Genomic DNA, 20,686 nt, shown 5'->3' on the forward strand with positions numbered 1-20,686 from the left:
AGTGAGGAAAAATCTGGTTGTACTCTTGTATTATTTACATGTGCCCACATATATTGATTTGGGGAGGGGACAGTCAGAGGGTAAGCAAAAAAGTCCCATCTCCAGAATTCTTGTGCCAAGTCACTGGGTCCCAAGCAAGAGCTTGGTTACTGATTGACTGGGAAGAAGCAAACTCCCTTCTGCTGAGCAGTTTTCCTGTCCACAGAACTGCCTATACTCCCAAAGTCAGGCAAAGTAGTGCATCATCATCAAAAATACCCAAAACCCAACAAAATTAAAAGGAAAATTTGTTTGCAAGCCATCCTGGAAGAGTATGAGGCAGCAGCATGGCTGAGTGACACCTGCTGCCACTCTTTGCCTGGCAGGTGTCATTCCTTGCCCCCATTATCCCCAACATTTGATGGTTTGCAGGATTTCCCTGATGCTCAGATGCCTTTGAGGATATTTTTAACGAGGGTGTTGGGACAGTGTGTGGTGTTTGAGGACGTGACTGCTTTTCTCAGCAGAGTCCCTGCCAGGAGAGGTGGCACTGCTCTGCCTGGGAGACAAGACACTGTGAGTGGCCTCTGTGACCTTCAGGGCTTGCTCCTGGGTTGTGATGGGGAATTGTTGAGACAGACTGGCCTCACTGAGGGAGAATAATTTTGGGCAAGGTGGTTTTGTGTGCTGCAGCTGTAGGAGAGGTGGTTAGCTCAAGCCCCTTTGGGAATGAGCTGTGCTCCCATCTTTGGCAGCAATGCCAACATAGCCCAGTTGGGGAATTTCCCAGCAGGGGAATTTCTCTGTCCTTACCTTCTTCTCTTTTGCCTTCAGCATTCTGACCTCCAAGTAAACTACCAGTGGCTGGGAGGTGGTTTGTAACTTAAGGCTCACTGAGGGCTGGGTTTGTGCTGGTATCAAGACTTGTCAGATCTCTGAGATCCTGCCCCTTCAGTAAGTTTGGCAGAACATCACAATTAGCTGCATAATTATAAATCTTGTACTTATAATAATTTATTTGTCATTATACTATGTGTGTAAGAGTATATAGCTTGTGATCAAATGCAAAAGCCATTTAATAATCTGAAACAAACATACTTAATTGCATTCAACCCACGTTTACCCCCCTGAAAGCACCCCCTGAAACTGAGAAATGTTACCCATATATACAAAAATATTTTGGATGACAATTTTTTCCCACATACCTAAATTAGAACTGTAAGCAAAAAACTTTATTTCTGGTGGAAAGACACGATCATTAATCATGCTGTGTGCACATCTGTTGCTGAGTTAATATCTATGCAGGATGAAGCAGTAATTATCTGTAGTATAGGCATGTAGAGGTGTTTAGGTGTTTAACCTAAACTGACAGATTCAGGAGTAGCAGTTTATACATGAAGGAACCTTCTACAGCTCTGTGACTACTACAAAACTGCTTCAAAGAGCTTCACACTGACATTCTTACATGGCTATATAACCATAATGAATGGCAATACATGTATTTTATAGTTCAAGGAACCATCTTTATTCTGGCAGTACTTCAGTGGGAGCTTGAGTTCGATGGGTTGAAGATTCACTGAAGTTACAGGGAATTAAAGCTATGCCTGATGTTATTCCTCTGCTCAAGTGCTGGCAGAGGCAGGGATTGCTTTACACATGTTGGAGTGCTCTCCTGAATCCTTGCCTCAAGGCCACTGTGCAGAAGTGTACGTGAGCCCTTCTGCACAGAGGAATTGCAGGATTGATAACAGCTGCCAGAGCTGCAGCTGTAGTTGTAGGTTTGCTCTGCACAGACAAAAAAATGCAAACAGGGAAACCCCCCCAGTCCTTACTCCTTTGGATCTGCCACTGACCTGAAATGTGGGGTTGATGGAGTTAGGACTGGCAGATCTGGCTTGGAGGAGCTGGTACAAGGTTTCTCACTCAGGGCTGCAACCTGTCAGCCCACTTTGTTCAAAAGCAACCCAGAACTTGCAGTCATTGTAGACCCACTTTAGGCCAGTTATTCTAATTTACTGTCTTTCCTTCTCTTTCCCCATTTATTAACCTTAACATGCCTTTTTGCAGCTCCTCAGAGAAGTGGTGCCAGTGGAATATTCCTGTGTAGACAAAATTGCTTCTGAGATACAGAACACAGCTAATTACAGTGCTACGATTAGCTGAGTGCCCTTAACAGAGTCCAAGGGGGGAAATCACAGTGCAGCATCTGCTGTAACATATGCTTTTCTAGTTTCCAGAAGATAACAGTGAGCATGTAGGCTGCCATGGACTGTGCTTTCTGCCTGAAAAGCAGAGCAGCCTGCAGATGCTCCAGTATTTTTTCTACCCGGACTCTCTTAGAGACGTCTGATGCTGTGTACGTCTGTCAGCAGGAATTATGGGGTTTTTTTTGGCTTTAGTCTCCCACATGCAGACAGACTTGTGAAGATGCAATGGTGATTCAGATCCCATCCTTCCCGAGTGTACACTTCATCCTAAGGGTAGGTGCCTCGCCAAGAGCAGCACAAGGGTGACAGGCAGCATGGCACATCACAGGTGCTCACTGCTTTCTGTGTGAGGTTTTTTTCTTTCACAGTGGTACTGGAAAGATGAAGTGCTTTTCTGTGTATTGTTCAGTGAGATAAACCTCATTATTTTCTATCCTATAGATTAACTTGGCCAGAATAGTTGATATAGCCCTGCTAATATACTGCTCAATGTGCTGAGCTGTGTTAATTACTGTTGAATTAGAGCTGACAGTGATTGAGCCAGCTTAGTCAAGTACTGCTTCCCATTTAACACAAACCTTCAGCTCCTTTCCATTACTTGAATTTTTTATCACATTTTTAACATTTCACTGTCTTTTGCTTTACCCGGGCCCAGAATTACAAAAAGAAACACATCTTTGTAAAGATGCTGTTAAAAATATGTCACTACAGTCACAAAGCAGCAAGTAGTGACTTTGGACCACATCCATCCTCCTGAGCACTGATTAATAGGAGTGTTTGTTTACAGAAAGTGGGTCTCTGTTATTTAGCCAATTACTTAATGATTGACTCTTCCTAGTTTGTCTGGCAGCATTGAGCTAGGATTTGTGGCAATTTCTGACCAAAAAGATATGAAATTTTTAGAATGAGCTTTGGCCAGGTTATATAAATCAGTGATTGACCTCCAGTAAAGGCTGGAGGAAGGATGCTGAGAGAGAAAGATGCCAGTGGCTCGTCTGTAAGCAGCTGGAAAATAATCTGAATCTGGTCAGGTCTCTGTAGAATTGTTAGTGTGCCTCAGGACTTCACTGTGTGTGCTTTCAGGAGTTAACCCTGGGCTCTCAGCAGTGGGACCAGCTCTGCAGGGAGGGTAAATTAGCAGAGTCAGGGGAGTGGGAGTTTTCCCTCTTGGGCCCTAGTATCAGTATTAGTTCTCTGACTGACCCAGTTAAGTCTGGCTTATCTGTAGCTGTGTGTGAGCTACACTTACAGGTGTGAAGTGAGGCCAGTGGGGCTCCTTGTCTGCACCAGCGTTTGAGTGCCTGAAAGGGCACGGAACAGAAAAGGCAGGCTGTGAATTCATACAGGCAGTGACACAGCAAAGCCTGAAGGCTGGGTAAGCTTTGAAGTAGGATGAGTTGTAAGCTTTATTCACTAGATGACAAACCCCCTGGTCTTTGATCCAGTAATCCATGTGTCAGTTGGATGATAAATCCAATAATTAAGTGCAGTGTAGTCTTACAGTTCCTCTTCCTAAGACTTTCTTTCACCTTTTATTTATTTTTTTTTGTCTGTTATCTCAAAATGTAAAATGAGGGTGGTACAGCCTTTTGCAAAGAGGTCTGGGCCATTCACAACGAGGTCTGAGCCTGATTCCTCTGTCACTTCTAGCACATATTATGTACTGATTTAAAGACTATTTTAAAATAAATTAAAGCCATTGTGAGAAATGAAGGGAGCCCTGATTTTCTGGGTTGTGTTTGATGCTTACCTTGTTGAATTCAGGAAGAAAGCATTATTAAATACATAAAAGCTGTCTCTGTATCAGGAACTTAAAAACACTCTAAGGGAAACAAAATCTGTTGTGCTTAGCTGCTGTAATTTAAAAGCCAAATTCTGCTCATGTTTGTAATGGCATAAATTTGAATTTGATTGAACTCTGGATTAACATTGCTGCAAATGAGACCAAAATGTGACTTCCAAAGTTCATGAGGTAAGAAGGAGTTTTGCACCCAACCTTGTTAATCTTATATACATAAGCTCTGTGCTGTGGGACGCCACCTTGGACTAAAATACCTGTGGCACATTTGATCTCTTTTTAATGGTCCTAGTCAGAATGGGTATTTTTTTTATTCTATCAGCAGATGTGGCCAGATTGGTAAAATTCCACTAGGTTACACTTTACCATTCCCATGTTATTTGTATACCGAGTGAAAAAAATAATGGCATGCTGCCTAGATCCTGAGATTTTGGTTTGAGCATTTCATGGACACTTTCAGGTTCAAAAGGACTGCAATTACATCGAGTTTCAATTGCTACATAAGACAGGCCAGCTTGTGAGATTCTGACAGTGCAGAGATGGATAGGAGACAGTCTAAAAAGACTGCAGTGATTTCCATAATTAAATATTGGTTTAATAGTCAATACAAGTTCACTAGATAAAAATGATAGTTCACAAACTGTTGATAAAAACCAGAAATGCCTGTACTTTATTGATTTAAAAATTTTTTTTGGGTAATAATGCAAAATGGTTTGGAAAGGAATTAATATTCCTGTTTTTCCTGGGAGTTCATTAAAGTAGAAGTTCTCAAGTTAGACAAAGATACGTAAACTTAGAATGGAGAATAATTCCAAGTCTTGGTGTTCATTTCAAAAAGTAGTTGTATTATCCATCTTCAGCTTGTTCTCTTTCTCACCTCTTCCACTGACATCCAAGAGGGTTATTACATTATTTCAAGGTCAATATTTCCAAGGGTGATCCTCTCCAAGGGAGCAGGACCTTGTGTAATTGGCCATAAGTCAGAAAATTCATTAATAATGATAAAACATGGAATGATTTCTGCTTGCCCTTATATAACTTACAAGGCATACAGTTCTTTTTTCCCCAACTCAATGTCAAATTAATGGAGTCTGTCAGCTGTTTAGGTAATGAGCTAGAGCAGATATTATGTTTTTGGAGGAGATGTGTGTGTGTTGCATTGTCAGGCCAGAATCCAGAAAGATTAATGCTTTCAACCATCTTGACAATCAGATTATCTCCCAGAATATACAGTGCCCAGTAGCCCTAAAGAAAGACTATTTTGTAAAACCTTTTAATGACTACTGGCAGAAATTCAAGAAAAAGGCATTTTGATTTACACCAACATGAAGTGAGATTGGAATCAAGATCTAAATTACAGGCACTTTTGGTTAGCCTCATATGCCTCTTTTTTCCTGTTAATTTATTTCTTTTTTTCTCTTCAGAAATGTTTCACTGTGGTGGATAAGGAGTCAGTGCAGTGCTTGGGAACAGCCCCAGGAGACGATTGACCCCAATTCTTTCATTTCCTACCTGGGCTTAGCTGTGTTGTGTTTTTGCAGAAGTCAATAGTACCACCTGAGGTTGAAAACCTAGGGCTGATACCAAAATTCCCTGCCTACCTATTGCCTCTCCAACCACTGCAGCAGCAGCACCCATCTCCAAGGTGTGGTCTATAAGCTTCTTGTAAAGCTCATGGAAGGAGTGAGACCCTCCAAAAAAGTGATCCCAAGTCATGCAAACTATAAAGACCCACCCATGGCATGACCATGGAGCCCAGCTCAGCCTGGAGCTGGGTTCCTGGAGGCAAACACCTGCATCCATTCAGGATGCAGAGCTGCAAAGCACCACACCTACCATTTGGGAGGAGGAAATCCTTGCAAACTCATCCTTGGCTTTTAAAGAGCTTCCACAAAGGGAAGAAATGCTGCTGCCTGTAAGGGGAAGGCAGCCTGGGTTTGGTGCCTTTCCTGCTCAAAGGCAGTTTGGATTTGTGCCTTCCCCCTTCCAGATGAGTGGTGCAGCTCTTGTTGGGGCTTGAGCGCCTGCAAGCTGCTGCCTGGAGTAAAGGAAGGTAAGAGGTGGTTTTTCTTATATTTTATAGTTTGCTATAACTTTTGCTTTTCTCTTTTTTTCTCTACAATTTCTGATTCAGATTAGCTGAGAGATCTTTGCTGCTGTGGCTTTATTGTGTTTCTCTGTTGTGCACTGTTATTGCTAATGTCCTTCTGAGATGTGTGCTCTACCAGCTGTCTCTGGAACACTTCTCCACTTGTTTTCTCCTCAGGACACACTCTGGTTCTCCCACTGAGCTTAGCCTAGTGTGGATGCAAGGAAGGGCCAGTCTTGTTTGAATACCAGCCAAAGGAGACTAAAACTGAATCCTCAGATGGTGGTTGGCATCACCAAAGCCCAGTGAAGTGGGCAAGGGCCACAGATGACATCTTAGTGCAGTGCTTTTGATTACTCATCTGTTTGGATTTGGAGTAATCATCTACTTCTATATGTCCATTTGGGATGTCCCACTGCCCTTCTGTTCCCCCATGTACAACCTCTCAGCTGCAGGTTCCCTGATGTGCTTCAGATCCCATCCCTTGGCCTCCTCTGAGCTTCCTGCTACCCCCAAAGGCATTTGGGCCAGCAAGCCTTGGCCCCCTTCAGCTCTCTCCAGTGCCACCTCTCCTGCCCTGGCCCTGCCAGCCTGAGGTTCCCAGAGGAGCAGGTCTTTGAGCCCCGTGGAGCTCTCCCTCTATGTTCATTGCCTGGCACTGCTGCCCTGACACATGTAGGGCATTTGATTTTCCCTCCCTATTTCCAGCTCTCCCACAACATCCTTTCCTACTTATTTCAGTGCTAATTTGCTCTGTTCACACTCTCCTGCATGCCCACACCAGCCCAAGGAGCCAAAGGCGTTGCCAGCTGTGGGTTTGGTGCTGCCCTGTCGTGCCTCTTGCTGGCTCCCCTGAGCACAGATGAAGCCTGTGTGTGAAGGGGAGCTGGAAAGAGCTCTGGCTGAGGCAGCCAGCAGCTGCTGCACGCCCAGATCACACAGCAAGCACCCTTTGGCTCAACCCTCCTGTCTCCACCACGTTCCTTTTAGCTCAGAGTAAGTGTGGGATCGTGTGCGTGGCTGCCAGAGGAGAGTGTTTTCCAGATAAAATGAAGCAGAAGAATACAGGTAGGATAAATATCAGAAAGATGCTTCATGGATCTGCCCCTACTTTCCTTTTTCTCTTTTTTCTCAGCGTGCTATGTGCCTTTCCCAAGTGCAGGCCAGCCACAGGATCCTAATCTTTGCTGTCCTGAGGGCACTCCTTGGTGCAGCTGCTGAGAATGGGGCCAGGTTGTATCAGTGGGGGATGTCAGTTGCTTTAAGCCTCCACTTCAGCTGCTTTGGGGTTAAATAAATGGGAACAGGGTGCACTCCTTGTGAGTTCATATATAATTGCTGCAGCTCCATGGATGAAATTTGTTCAGCACATCTCTTGGTTGCAAAAAATGTAGAGGTCAAGATAGTCCCTTTTCACACCTTCCCTCATTACTTTTTGATGTGTGTCTTGTTTAGATGAGCAGCTGAAAAACGTAAAAAATATAAGCAAATATTCTCTTAAAAAAAAAGTTTTGTTGTTTTGACCTTTATTACATAAATATTTAATTGATTACCAAATCCTAAAAGATGGAGGGGACTTCAATGCTCCTTATATGTCCATGAAACCTTTGTACAGATTTGTATTTGGCTGAGGGGAGTAAGAAGCTCAGAATGGAAAATAAAGCAAACTTTTTAATTTGTGATAAATAAAAACTAAAGCAGATGAGTGATTTTTAATTCTATACTTTTTAAATTTGTGAGCATGTGTGGAGAGTGAAGTACTTGTAACAACAAGGAGGTTTTTTTTTTGTTGGATTTTTTTTGATTTGTCTCTGATATCAGGATGCCTTTCAGTTATTGAAATTGCATGGGTGTGAGCAATCTCAGGAAAAGCAAGTTGAACAAATTCATAGGACTGGAGTTGGTTGTATGCATCAATCTCACTGAGTTTAAGGGGATAAATGGTGAAGGAACCCATGGATCCTCTTGTCCTGAAAAGGTCTTCTGCAGAGGTAAATACTACTGAAGCTGCTATAGGAGGCAGGTGTATATCCCATCCTCCATCTCTGTAGATGAAGCAGTGAAACCCAACTTTTATAACCCAGTCCATTTGTCTAAGTTCAGTTACTCCAAGTTCATGCAGATGTGACAGGTTGGAAGTTAGCCCAGGGTGTAGTTGTACATCAGTCTTTAGATGTGACTTTACTTCTATATAACAACTGATGCAATTTAGGTGTGCAAAGGAAAACTGAATTAAGGATGGTCCAGGAAACTGCCTTTTTGGGCAGACAGATTTTTTGAGAGAGCACTGGTTTAATGAACCAGCTTGGTGCCAACCCAGATCTAACCAGATTGTCCTCGTGCCAAAGTCGAGGCAGATGGCTTGTGAGAAATGGCTTGCAGAATGGAAAAGAACAGCAGGAAGTTTTCACTGGTTTGGAAAGGCTCACTCTTGATTCAGAAATTGTGTTCCAGAAGAAAAGCACAGGCTGTTTGGGAAACAAAGATAAGTCTGAGGCTCTCCTGTCCCCTCTGCCCTGGCTTGGGATGTCATGGGAGAGTTGCAGCTCAGCACAGGGGGTTCAAATATGGCATTATTTCACTTGTTCCACATAGCAAAAGTGCGAAAGGAAGATCTCTCTGTCCCCTCCCAAATTAGGCAGACCCAACCTGATCCATGAAATGGCACTGTTAGCGTGGGTGACAAGTCATTGCAGAGGGCAGGGTGGCCAGATCTGTGCCATGGCTGGAGTGTGGAGCTCCTCGTGCATCCAGTCATGGTCTGACTGAGTGGTGAGAGGCACAGCCCATTGTCTCAGAAATCAAAGCACTTGGTGTCAGGCTGAGATGTATCTGAAATGGAAAAATCTTTTGAAATCCCATAACAGTTATAGCCCATCCAAATGAAAATTAGCTCCAAGTTCAATCCTTAATTATCCCTGCTCTTTCTTTGCTCGTTAACACTAAAGCTGTACACAAATGTCCTTACTCAGTGTGGCTTGAGGCCTTTAGATATGTTTAACATTGCAAAGAGTGAGAAATGCACAGGGCAGAAACATGAAGATGTGATGTAAAATGCAAATAACTACCAAGAGCTTGCACCATTCCCTGTCACCCTGCTGCCATTCAAATCAGCACTCACAAGACTGAGTAGGGATTCTATTTCCACAGCTTAAACATCCAGCTGTTCCTGAAAACAGAACTTCCCAGTGTGGATCTACTATTTCCACAATGCTGTTGGGATGAATCCAACATCATCAATACCTAAATAGATGGGAAAACAACAGCAAAGTTGTACATAGTGCTTTCATATTTAGCACTTTCCAGTCCTTCAAGCATCTCTCTTCCCAGGCCAGTGTCACTGAAAGGTAAGAGCTGAGGCATCTGGAAGCCAGCTCTCTCACCAATGGCACATGGGGAGTTCAAGTTATTTTAGTCCCTGGTCCCTCATAATTTTTCAGGGGTAAATAGTGATTTCTGTGTGAGCTGGTAGTTTGGGCTCTCAGCTCTGCTCCTGCAGGCTCAGATGTGATGCAACAAGGAGCACATCCACAGCTGGATCTGCTGCAGCCCTTTCAAGTCTCCTGAGTAGCCTATTGACTCATCTGGCTCTCATATCCTCAATTTTCCTGATTGTTTGTTATATTAAGAACCTGTGTTCTTAATGTTTAATATTAATTAATTAGGTGTTTAGATATCTCTAACAGTTTCCTGCCCAGTAGGCCAGGTACATAAATCCCAACTCAAAGACATTGATATTTGTGTTTCTGCACAGGAGAAGCATCCACTGATGCAAAGGAAACTTGCCCAAATCAATGAAAGGGTCAACCAACTCTGTTTGTTTGTCTCCAGTGCTAGTTGCTCACAAGCTCTCCTGTGTCTGTACATCTGCATTTTCTGTAGGGACTGATTCTGCACCTCAGCATCCTCAGTGAGTTTTCTTCATGCCTTCCACTGGAATAGTTGGGAGTTAAACCACAAGTGAGATCACTCCTATATGCTGTGAGGTCGTGTTACTACTCTTGCAGTAGGAAAAACCCAACAGAGTGATCTTGAGTAAACATTTATGATGTATATAAGTTAAATGCATTAAAATCCATTCTATTTTCTGCTATGAGGAAGTTGTGATTTTTTTTGTCTCCTTGACTTGATTTTTTTCTGTTTGTTTTCATATCTTGTCATAATGCAAAAGTTGCAAATGAAGGCACAAGTTTTACAGTTTTGTATTTTCAGATTTTTTTTTTTTGCATAGAGACCCCACAGTGTAATGTGCCTTAATTAATGGAAAGCAAGAATGGATTGCATAAACTCCCAGTGAATATTGTCTTAGCAAATTAAATCTGATTTAATGCTTTAAGCCGAAGACATATTTGCATAGCTAATGAAACTGATTAACTTGGAATTAATTTGCAATGTTTAGTCATAAGGCTTAAAACTAAAGTGATGTTAGTAATGTGTTGATTATTATTAGTACTCAAGATAATCAGGCTTGCTGGATGATTAAATGTAAATACATAGTAAAAAAATTGGTTCAGGTTAATAAACAATTTCAAATAGGAAAATGCCCCATGATGATAAAGTGAAATGAAGGAGTGTTAATTGTACAAGCAGAAGTTAAGACAGCTCCAGTTCCCTCTTGCCTGCTGGAAGTGGGTGAAAAGCTGCTTCTTTTCAGCTTCCCTGTGATTTGATAATGATTTCTTTGTGGTCTGTGTTACACTTGTGCCCGGGAACACTCAGTATGGGCCATGGACCTGACGTACCCAAGGGCTGTACAAACAGATCTTGGGGAGCTCAGGGAGGTGTGGGCAGGAGCTGATGGGTGGAGGAGATGCTTTGTGTGCATGGACAGCAGGGACCTTGGCTTGCCAGAAGCTTCATTGCAGCTGTGACTTTTTTTTTCCCCCCCTTGGTTCTGCCAGCTTTGTAGGAAATTTTGCGAGGAGGACAATGTAGAGAGATGTATAGGAAAATGCCCCTTACACAGCATGAAAGTGCATGCTTAAAAATGAAGTGGTGGTTGTGCTAAGAGGTGGAACTGCTGACTTGTAAGGATGCAGAGGTTACTGGTAACTTTGCATAAAATTGGCTATTTAAATAGGAGTTTTCTCTGTGCTTTGAATTTTCCTAGTGTGAGAGTCGGATCAGAGTTGACTGGACGATTTCTTCACTTGGTTACACTAATGTAAATACCAATTAAATGGATGTACAAATTTGTTTTCGTTCAGCTGTAAGCAGAATTTGACCCAGAGAATCATCTTTTGACCCCACATTAGCACACTCTTATGCTTTGTCTATGAATTAGGTGGAAGAAGTATAAATCAAATCAACTTTTGCTCATCAAGAAGAGCTGCTATTCTGTTTGAGTTCTCTCAGATTCTCTCTCAGGCTGGAGTGTCCACAGAGCTTATAAAGAACAAAGACAACATTGGGGGATGGCAAATATCCTCTTCTGGGTCTGATAAACATGCCAGTTTGGGCCAGTTGACTGTGTGGCCAATGTTCTGGAGCCAGTGTGAAAGATCATGTGAACTTTCCTCACCCACTTCACTGGGAAGTCTGTAGTAAGCTTTACCTAGGTGTCCAAAGTAAAAGGAAAGGTCGTGTGACCATTTGAGTTTCAGAAGGTGCTGTGCAAACTTGCAACAGGAGGGTAACAACAAGCATGTGGTGATGGATGCACACGTGGTGGTTGTTGGCAGCAGAGAAACAGATGGAAAGTGCAAAATGACCTGTTCCATGTCCCAATGCATCTCCTCATCATGTCTCTTTTCACTTCCATGGCTGGGTCTCATCCCTCTGTGATTCTCTCCTCCTCAGTGTATGAAGATGTGTGTGGGATGAATTTTTTGTTTTCCGTTCTATTTTGCTCTCCTTCCTTCATAACCCGCTAGATTTTGGTTCAGATCATTTTGACTCCTCAAGATGAAGTTTTGCAATGCCTGTGGCTTATAATCCTATCTCTGTTATGGCTGGTGGAGCCTTGATAGCCACAAGAAAAAAAGCTAAATTTAACTAAGCTGAGAAACCCTTCCTGCACAGTATCACAGCGTGCTGCCACTCATTCTGTTATCTCAGGGGGCCTTCCCAACAGGATATCATCCCTAATTCCACAAAATTCTCTAGGATCCCCAGCTGTCAGTAGTTAAACAGCATAAACATGAGTTTTCTAGGCTGAGCAGTAATGTTGTGCAGCTCTGTCATCTCTGTGACTTAGCAGGGGTCTGGTTACATTGACATCATACAGATCCACTTCTTGCTCCCTAAAACATCTTTTAGAGGTGACAGCTCTGCCCTCCTGAGTGATGTGAATGCATTCATGGGATGTTTCAGGAACTGATGCTTGTGTTTGCTGTGGAATTTCATGTAAGTGAAGAGTGACTCAGAGGTGAATAAGGACAGGGAGATGTGTCCTGGTGTGAAGGCAGATGACCCAGATTGTCTGGACACATTGTGTGGCTCTGCCAGAAGCTTCTGCATGGTCATCTTGGAGTCTGTCAGCTGAATCCTTCCTCTCCACCAAATGATGGGGAGGCCTCCTCCTTTGTGCCAGGGGTTTCATGTTATGATTTTAAAGAAGCTGCCACAATGATTCACTGGCCTCTGGCTGGATGTTCTAGGTCCTGCTGTAGTTAAATAATAATTTCATACAACATTCACAGGCCCCACCAGCTTCTCTGTGTCCAGGGGTTCCATGGAAAGGTGTCAGGTTTGCAATATTGTCCAAATGCTGCTCCAATATAACCCATGTGTGCACACATGTGGGTAGCTCACAAGGGGTGCCCAGATTTTCTTGTTACAGCAAAAATTGGAAGGAATTGTAGTGAAAACCACTTAATTCAGGGCAGAATCAGACCCATTGTGAGGTTCAAGATGTTGTCATATTCCGAATAGTTCTGTACACTGATAATGTTATTAGAAAAAAATGCCTCTATTGCCTCCTTTACTGCATGAAATATCTAACCTTGCACTGTGTATAATGCATGAGAACAATGTTTATAACACAACTTTTCTGCTTATAATGTAATAGTGTTCTTGGTCAGCATCCCTTGATGTTTTACAACCAAATTGTAAGTCCATTTAAATGATTTAGTGCACCACAGCCTGGTTAGTAAGCACAGGTAAACAAGTTCTCTGGGAAGATTTAAACTGTAAGGACAGTCACTATAAAGTCTATCAGAAATTCATTGCACTTCACAGATGGAACAGATAAAAAAAAGTCCTTAACTGCAGGCAGCAGGGAAAGAAAATCCTAAATTATCAAGATGCAATGAAATCCTCTTGCAGGGCGCAAATTGTTGGAAAACAATTTTTATTGATTATTTAAAAGAGAAGATGAAAACTGGTGGTGAGCTATTTTATAAATTTCCAGATGACCTGTCCCCAGTGGGTGGTTATGTTTGGGTGGACAGTGAAGGGGAACTTCTTGTAATGACTTTTTGTGCTGCCAAAACCTGCCACCCATCTACAGACTGAGACCTGTCTGTTCTGATGGTCCCCAGCAGTTAAAATCACATGTAGCTTTCATGCAAACCATGAAAAAGAGTAAATGTCAGGACTTTTGGTTTTGTTTCCTATTGTTTGGCTTGTAGGGGTTGCTTTTTTTCCTGCTCTCCCAACTTCTGTCTGTGACCTTGAGTGTCAGATACTTGTTTTGTAGATGGTGAGGTGAAAACCACATCAGCTATTGGAAGATTTGCCATTTAGTCAACCAGGATGACAACACTAAATTGAAAAGGAGCAACAACAACCACAGTTGCTGGCTGTGAGCATGGACTAGAAAATTTAGAGCTAGTGATAGTTCTCAGAGCTGTGAGGTGCCAACAAGGATAGAAAAGCAGGACAGAGCCAGCAGAGAGGCTCAGAGCTGGAGGGAAGGAGCATCTGTGAAATGGCTGTCAAAGCCACAGGGCTGAAATTTCTGGAAGTCTGTAGAGCTACAGTTAGTAAAACTTAGTAAAACTTTGCCAGTTAATGCTGGATCAAGACCTTAGTTGTACTCCTTAAATAGTTGTCCTCCCCTTTGCTTAATGAGGAGCTCTCCTCACAGGCTGGCTAAACTGCAGCAGTGAACTTGCTCTTAGTGCCAATTTATTGTGGTGGCCCAGAGTGACTCTCTGGAGTCCATGAAGCTGGTGTCTGAAATCAGTGCTGTGTCTGATCCAGAGCTCTTGGCTTCATCCTCCAGTTTTGTTGCAAGCCAGATTTTGAGGGACAGGGAAATGGAATAACATGCTTCACATAATAAGGTTTAGAGAAAAAAAAAAAGGAAAATATTTCTGTCCTTTAATCCTGAAGAATTTCTGGTTTTACTATTTTGCACTGAAGAATTTTTATTATAAAGAATTGGATAACCCCAATACCATTGCTCTCGCAGGGAATTTTAATAGTCAGCCAGGTTGTACTATGGTTAAAGGAGAAACTTTGCTTTGCTGAAACTTTGATTTGTGATCCTCCAACATCAATCTTGCTCTGGGAAAATGGGAACCAACGTGCCACCTACTATCAGTTTTCCCTTGTCCTTTATACAAGCAGATATCAAGTCCTTTTTTTGTAAAGAGACTTTCTCTAACTTAGTAACTGCTTATGCGGGGAGGACATGAGAGGCTGAAATCTTTTTTTACTTCATGACCCCCATCCCTTGCCTGAAAAGAAAGCAAACCATTTCTCTATCTGACTTTCATCTTTCTTCTGTAACACCCAGACAGTAGATGGGCATGTTTTGTTGAGTTCTGGGCAGATTTTACCCACTGTGAAAAATGTATATAATGCTCAAAAAGATCATGTAAACAACTCTGCTGGCAATAGGTGTTAAATGGTGTCTGAATTCTGACTGTTGCTGGGCTGGGTATTGACTTGGTGCAAGTAAACAGAAGGCTCTTCCCAAAATCTTCCTGTCACTCATTTGTAGTGCACCATTGCCTCTGCTGCAGGAGTGGACATTCTTTGCTCATGCCATGCAGGAATATTTAGGCTGAATTCCTCCTGAAGCTGCAGTTTGCAGTAAAGTTGTTTTAGGATGGCAAATGCAGTGAGATCTTTGACTCTGTAAAGAGAACTGAGAGTTTAGATCTGTGTTTGTATACTTGCAAAAATAAAAAAGGCCTTGAGCACAGGGAAGGTAACAGTGACTAATAATTAAATATGAAAGTCTATAGGACTGTGTAGTTTTCAGTTGAAGCAAGTTGCATTTTCATTTCAAATGTCTGCTATTGATGATGGAATGGAATTATGCCCTCACTAAAGATCCATACACCAATCCTGACCTCCCTGCTAACACCCACTCCCTGAAAGCCATGGCACATCAAAGCAGTGCATCTTTTTGAAGTCTGCAGTTGTGCATTTGCTTGGCTGTGCTTGCTTCCAAGGGACTGTGCTGCAGGGACAGTGGGAGAACTTTGCTGCTGCAGACTAACACAACTTGTGCAGGGCAGGAAAATTAACTGGCTAAGCAAGCTGAGACTGTATTTCTTTCCCTACTGAAAGGAGGGATATAAAATTTCATTCATGCATGCATTTGTAGACTTTGCAGATGTGGAAGTTCTGTTTGCTAAAATTTGATAAAGATAAGACAGAAGTAGACAGCTGATGGGGTAGGATCTGATTTCTACAAAGCTGTTGGTTCTCTTCATGCAGTAGAGGTTATGTTGCCATCCCGTGATCATTTGTCTTTGGTGGTCCAGATCTTTGTCACTGTGGAGTTTAGTGTTCAGCAAGAGTAGGTGATGATTTCTGCAGGGACTGGTCCTTTACACAGGAATGTAAATTGTTGATAAAAACATTCCTCACCTGCTGAGCCTGTGCTGGATTCCCAGTGAAACCCTCCTCTCCCTGCACTTGGCAGGCTGGAGGATGGCAGGGCTGTTTGCTGCCTCACTGGTGCTTTTGGTAAAGACATAGCATCTGTTTCCAAGACATTTTCTTCCTTACTTTCACCATTCCCCTCCCATCCACGCCCCTTTTCTTCCAGGGTAGCATACAAGGAGTTTTACTTTGCCAAAAAGGTCTCACGTGTACACACTGACTTCTTTTGTCCTTTTTGGTCAGCTGAAGCATGCAAAGGCATTTTTTACTTACCACTTCTACAGAAAACATGTAGAACTGACTGCTGTAGGAATTGCCTAAAGTCAGATTTAAGGAAAAGAATAAATCCTGAATGTTTGATGCCCATAATGTGCTGGAATTGGATTGGGAGAGCAACAGTTCATATTTCAATCTGTGATGTGCTTTGGTGTCAAATCTAGGTGAGTGGAATTCATGGTTCATGTATTAAATCAGGTTTATGCTTATGTCTTGCTGGTGTCCCTTTGAGGATAACCAGAGCACAGCTCTTGCTCAGTAATAAAGGTGTAGCAGGAAAATCTGGTCCCTTACAAGTAGTATTCATTTTGCTTCTGAACATTTTACCATTTCCACTGCTAAGGTTGGGATAGCAGATGAAAGAGTTCAGCAAACCTTATTTCTCACTGATGTCTTTTCTAAGTAAGCACAGCATTTCAGTTTGATTTACTGCAATTTTTTTTTCTCCCATGGAAAGATTATAAACTAGAGAGCATACTGACTGGAAGAAAATGGCTGCTAATCTTCTGAAACTAATGTTTAATCAGTGATGGAAAGAAAATAAGTAACTAAAAAGCTTCATCCAGCTAATTAAATAAAGCTGGTTATTCTGCTGGAAACAGTTAATGAACCTCAAGTAATAAAATTATTTTCAGAATATTAAAGCAGGAAAAAAGTGATTACTTATTTAAGACTAAATAATTACAATGTATTCTTCACTCTAAGAGGTTATAGATGCCAAAGACTAAATAACCACTGTGCTTCTGATTCTCCATAAAAGGATGTTTCTCAGGAATTATTACATTTTATGTTGAGCTTGCGCTGAATTTTCTTCTCTTAAGATAATCTCCAATGATCTCTAAGGGAATTTGCCTCCCTTGGTGCTTGTTATTATTCTCATTTTTAGGGACTGGCTGGATTTGATTGCCTTTAAAATGAGCTGAGATTGTGTTAACTGTGCAGAAGGGATGGGGTGCAGGAGCAGCTCTGAGGTGAGCCCTGGCTCCTGTTCTGCTGCTCAAATACCACTGGGGCAGCCCAGTTTGGCCTCAAATCCTCCCTCAGCTGCAGCTCAGCTTGTCTCTGAAATGCTGCACGTCCCTTCTGTTCCCAGATTGCAGATAAGGGGGGATTTCTCTCAGAAAGGCAGCCTGTAGCCTAATTACCTCTGCAAGAGCTGTGAGTTTCCACTTTGGGACCAGACTCTCCTTAATGCTGGGTGCTTTGGAAAAAATCCTGCCTGGCTCTGTCCTAATAATCACTGTAATTTTTTCCTTTTAGCACCTGAGAGCTGGCACGTGAGGTGGTTAAAGAAACCAAACTTCAGAGCCCCCAAGCTGGGAGGGGGAAGCTCATGCAAAGCTGCCATCCCGGCCAGCTCCAGCCAAATTACTTTTATTTATGAGACACATCCCTGAGGATGGGAGGCATCCCCGAAGGAAAGCATTCTGTGCCTGCCCTGCTGCCATGCTGGCACTGGCTGCTGCACCCTTCTGTGTCCCCCTGGCTGGTTTGAGGGCCCCCTCTGCTCCCTGGGGAGGCAGGTGAAGCCCAGCCCCTGTGCCACACGAGGGATGGGTTGGTTTGGCTTGGAAAGGCTCTCTGCTGAGGTGGGAAGGCTCCCTGGTGCTCCAGCTCTCCCCTGCACATCTCTGCAGGGCTCAGGCTCAGTTTGGGGATGTGCATTGGGAGGGAATGGGACTGGCTTGCCACCTGCCTCCCTAAGCCTGACTCAGCACCCTTTCCCATGCAGGGATTAAACCCACAAAGGGCAGGACATGTCCTGTGCTTCTCACTCCTCTCACTTGCCTGAGTTATACTCAGTGCCCCACACCACACACCCTTACAGCCTGCTCCATCCCCTTTGCCAGAAGCAACCACCCAAAACGTGGATCTGGCTCATGTGATCATGGAAATAAACATCTCAGGCATTTAAAATTATATCTTACACTTGAGAGAGACATGCTGAGGACATAGAGAAACAATAGATTTAATTAGGCTTTTAAAATGTGACACATCTATTATATGTTCTGTTACAGCTTTAAAAAAGTCTCAGTTTCTGTATAATAAATCTTGCTGGAGTACTACCATTTAATTAAATGGGAGTCAGCACTGGGAACAATTAAAATGAGTTTATGCACTTTCAGGGAAACCCTATAGCAAGATGTGCAAAATAGCATACAATAAAATGAAAAATTAAGCCCTTAGTGGGTTTGAGCTGCTGCATAGAAGAAATTTGATAAAAAGCATTTTAAGAAAGTAGGCAATTTCACAATGTGGCAAGTAGTCTGTTCTGCCTCAAAGGTACCAGCCCATGTCCCTTGGATTTTTGCCATTGGCAAAAGACTCCAGATGGACGTAGGCATCAATGCTAATAAGTGAAATTCATCCCTGAGAAAAAAAAAGTTTCTTTGAAGCCCTGAATAGGAGTGGATGTCATCTAGCAGAAAGTATGCATCAATAGGTGAAAAAATATCTCTGTTCTGAATACTTTCTGAGCTTCTTCAATCAAGAGTTTCTCTGCTTATGGGATTTAGTGAAGGCAAACTTAATTTTTAGGCTATTATTTGTACAGGAACATATGTAAGCAAATGGTGATGCTATCCTAACTAGAACATGATATATACATTTTATTGCATATTAAAATCCATTTCAACATTGCATTCAGCCCAGGGTTTTTAGTGTGTTTCCCCCTCTCTGCCTCAGCATAAACAAGCAGCCTTGAAATGAACATCAAAACTAAATGGCATTGAATATAATGAAGCAACATTGAGTCTAATGAAGCAGAATTGCTATGTAAACAGGGATGCTTTTATCTCATTGGAATTTTTATGTCCTTGCATGTCTCTCAGCTACATTTTTGTAACCTGATTCTTAGGAAATGTCTGCTATCTCTTTATGATTGTTAGCAGAGACCAAGACAGCGCTGTAATGTGTGCTCAGCTGAGTGGTGTGAAAGCACCACGTCAAGTTTGCTGCTTTAGAGGCAAAATGGTCATCCCCCTCGTCTTGTTACAGGGGGCTGGCTGTAAAACTTGGTAACCTCTCAGTGTGAAGAGGTCTGCTAGGAAGAATGAGTTGCAGACACTCAAGGATTGGGTGAAAGTGCCACTCGGAAGCTCCCTGCCTGTGAGCATTCCAGCCCTTTCCTTGTCTGTTAATGCCTTTGTGGAGGCACAGGCAGTAATAAACACAAGCAATAACACCAAACCTCATAAATCTTTCTCTGGGCTGAGAACCATGCCCTCCACTGTCTTGCTGTAGCACAAGCCTTAGCAGGACACAAGCTGACCTTCCTCTGGCAGGGAAGAGTGAAACACCCAGGCACCTGCTCTTTGTCACCTTGGGCTGTTGGAGGAGCTCTAAGAAAGTCTGTGGTTCCTAAATTGCAAATTAAAATACCAGTAAAGACCTCTCTCTGACATACTTTTTATTCCCACCTTTGGTTCTGCACTTGGAAGTCATGCTCTTTAATAAATATTGGCTTGCACCTGAACATCTCCCACTTCCTCACAGATATCAGCTTTTTGCCCTTTTGGACAGGAGCTCAAAATTCAGCATGTCAAGCTAATGTGCTGCAGCTCCTTGTGTAAGAGTTGGGTTGAGCAGAAGCAGGTGAATAAGTGCTGCTATTTGGCAGTGTTGGACATGGAAGAATTTGTCATAATACACTGATATATGATGCCCTTTCACATGTTCCACTTGAACTTTAAAAAGTATGATTGCAAAGTAAATTAATGGAATCTTGTCTGCAATGTAGTCCCTGGAAAAAAGAGAAGGAAGCCACTGTGATATCTATTGCTGTAAACTGTCCTGTTCTGTAATAGCTACTTCATCTAAAATACCATCAACACTGCCAAGACTTGCAGCTGTTCTTAAACCTCTTGCTCCTCAAAGTTTGTGCAGGGTTTTTGTGGCTTTTATTTATTTGTTTGCTTGCTTGCTTTTTCCCTGAAAATTTCTGTTTCACTAAAATTTTTTTCCTGATTTCTTACCTGTTGCATTTCTCTGGGTGCTGCCTTTTAGTGGCCACAGTGCACAGAAGAGCTTTGGCATAAGGCTTTCCATATCTGTGCATTTATATAGGCTGAGAACTTGGGTCTTAAAATGTATTCCTCTCCACGGGTTGTTAAGTCTGTAGTCAGAAATTTAGGAGAATGGCTAGCTGGCCCAGCTTCCAAATACTGAAAAACCTCCAAGTAATGTAGCTCATAACTGAAATCACATAAAAGTTTGGATATGGGGAATGAAGCTTCTGGCACCTCATTTTCATTATGAAGATGGCAACAAGAATGGAAAATGTCACAATAATAATTCACATGTGTTTGGTCTTTAGTGCTATAATTATCTAGACCTTCTTGCTTTGGGCTCCCCTTTTCCTACATAGCTTTTGGGAAAAGGTGGGTTTGGCTTTTAATGGCCTAATAAATACAAGTAATAGCTTGTGATTTGTTTAATATTTTGAACTGAAAGGTCAAGGGTAGGAAGATTAAAAAGTCACTGGGGGAAATGCTCTCAGTAAAAGCCATCTCTTGCTGGAAGTAATACAGCTTCTTAAGTATGCATAAAATCAGT

Source organism: Fringilla coelebs, assembly GCF_963513975.1.
Source record: "Fringilla coelebs genome assembly, chromosome: 3".
Taxonomy (NCBI): domain Eukaryota; kingdom Metazoa; phylum Chordata; class Aves; order Passeriformes; family Fringillidae; genus Fringilla; species Fringilla coelebs.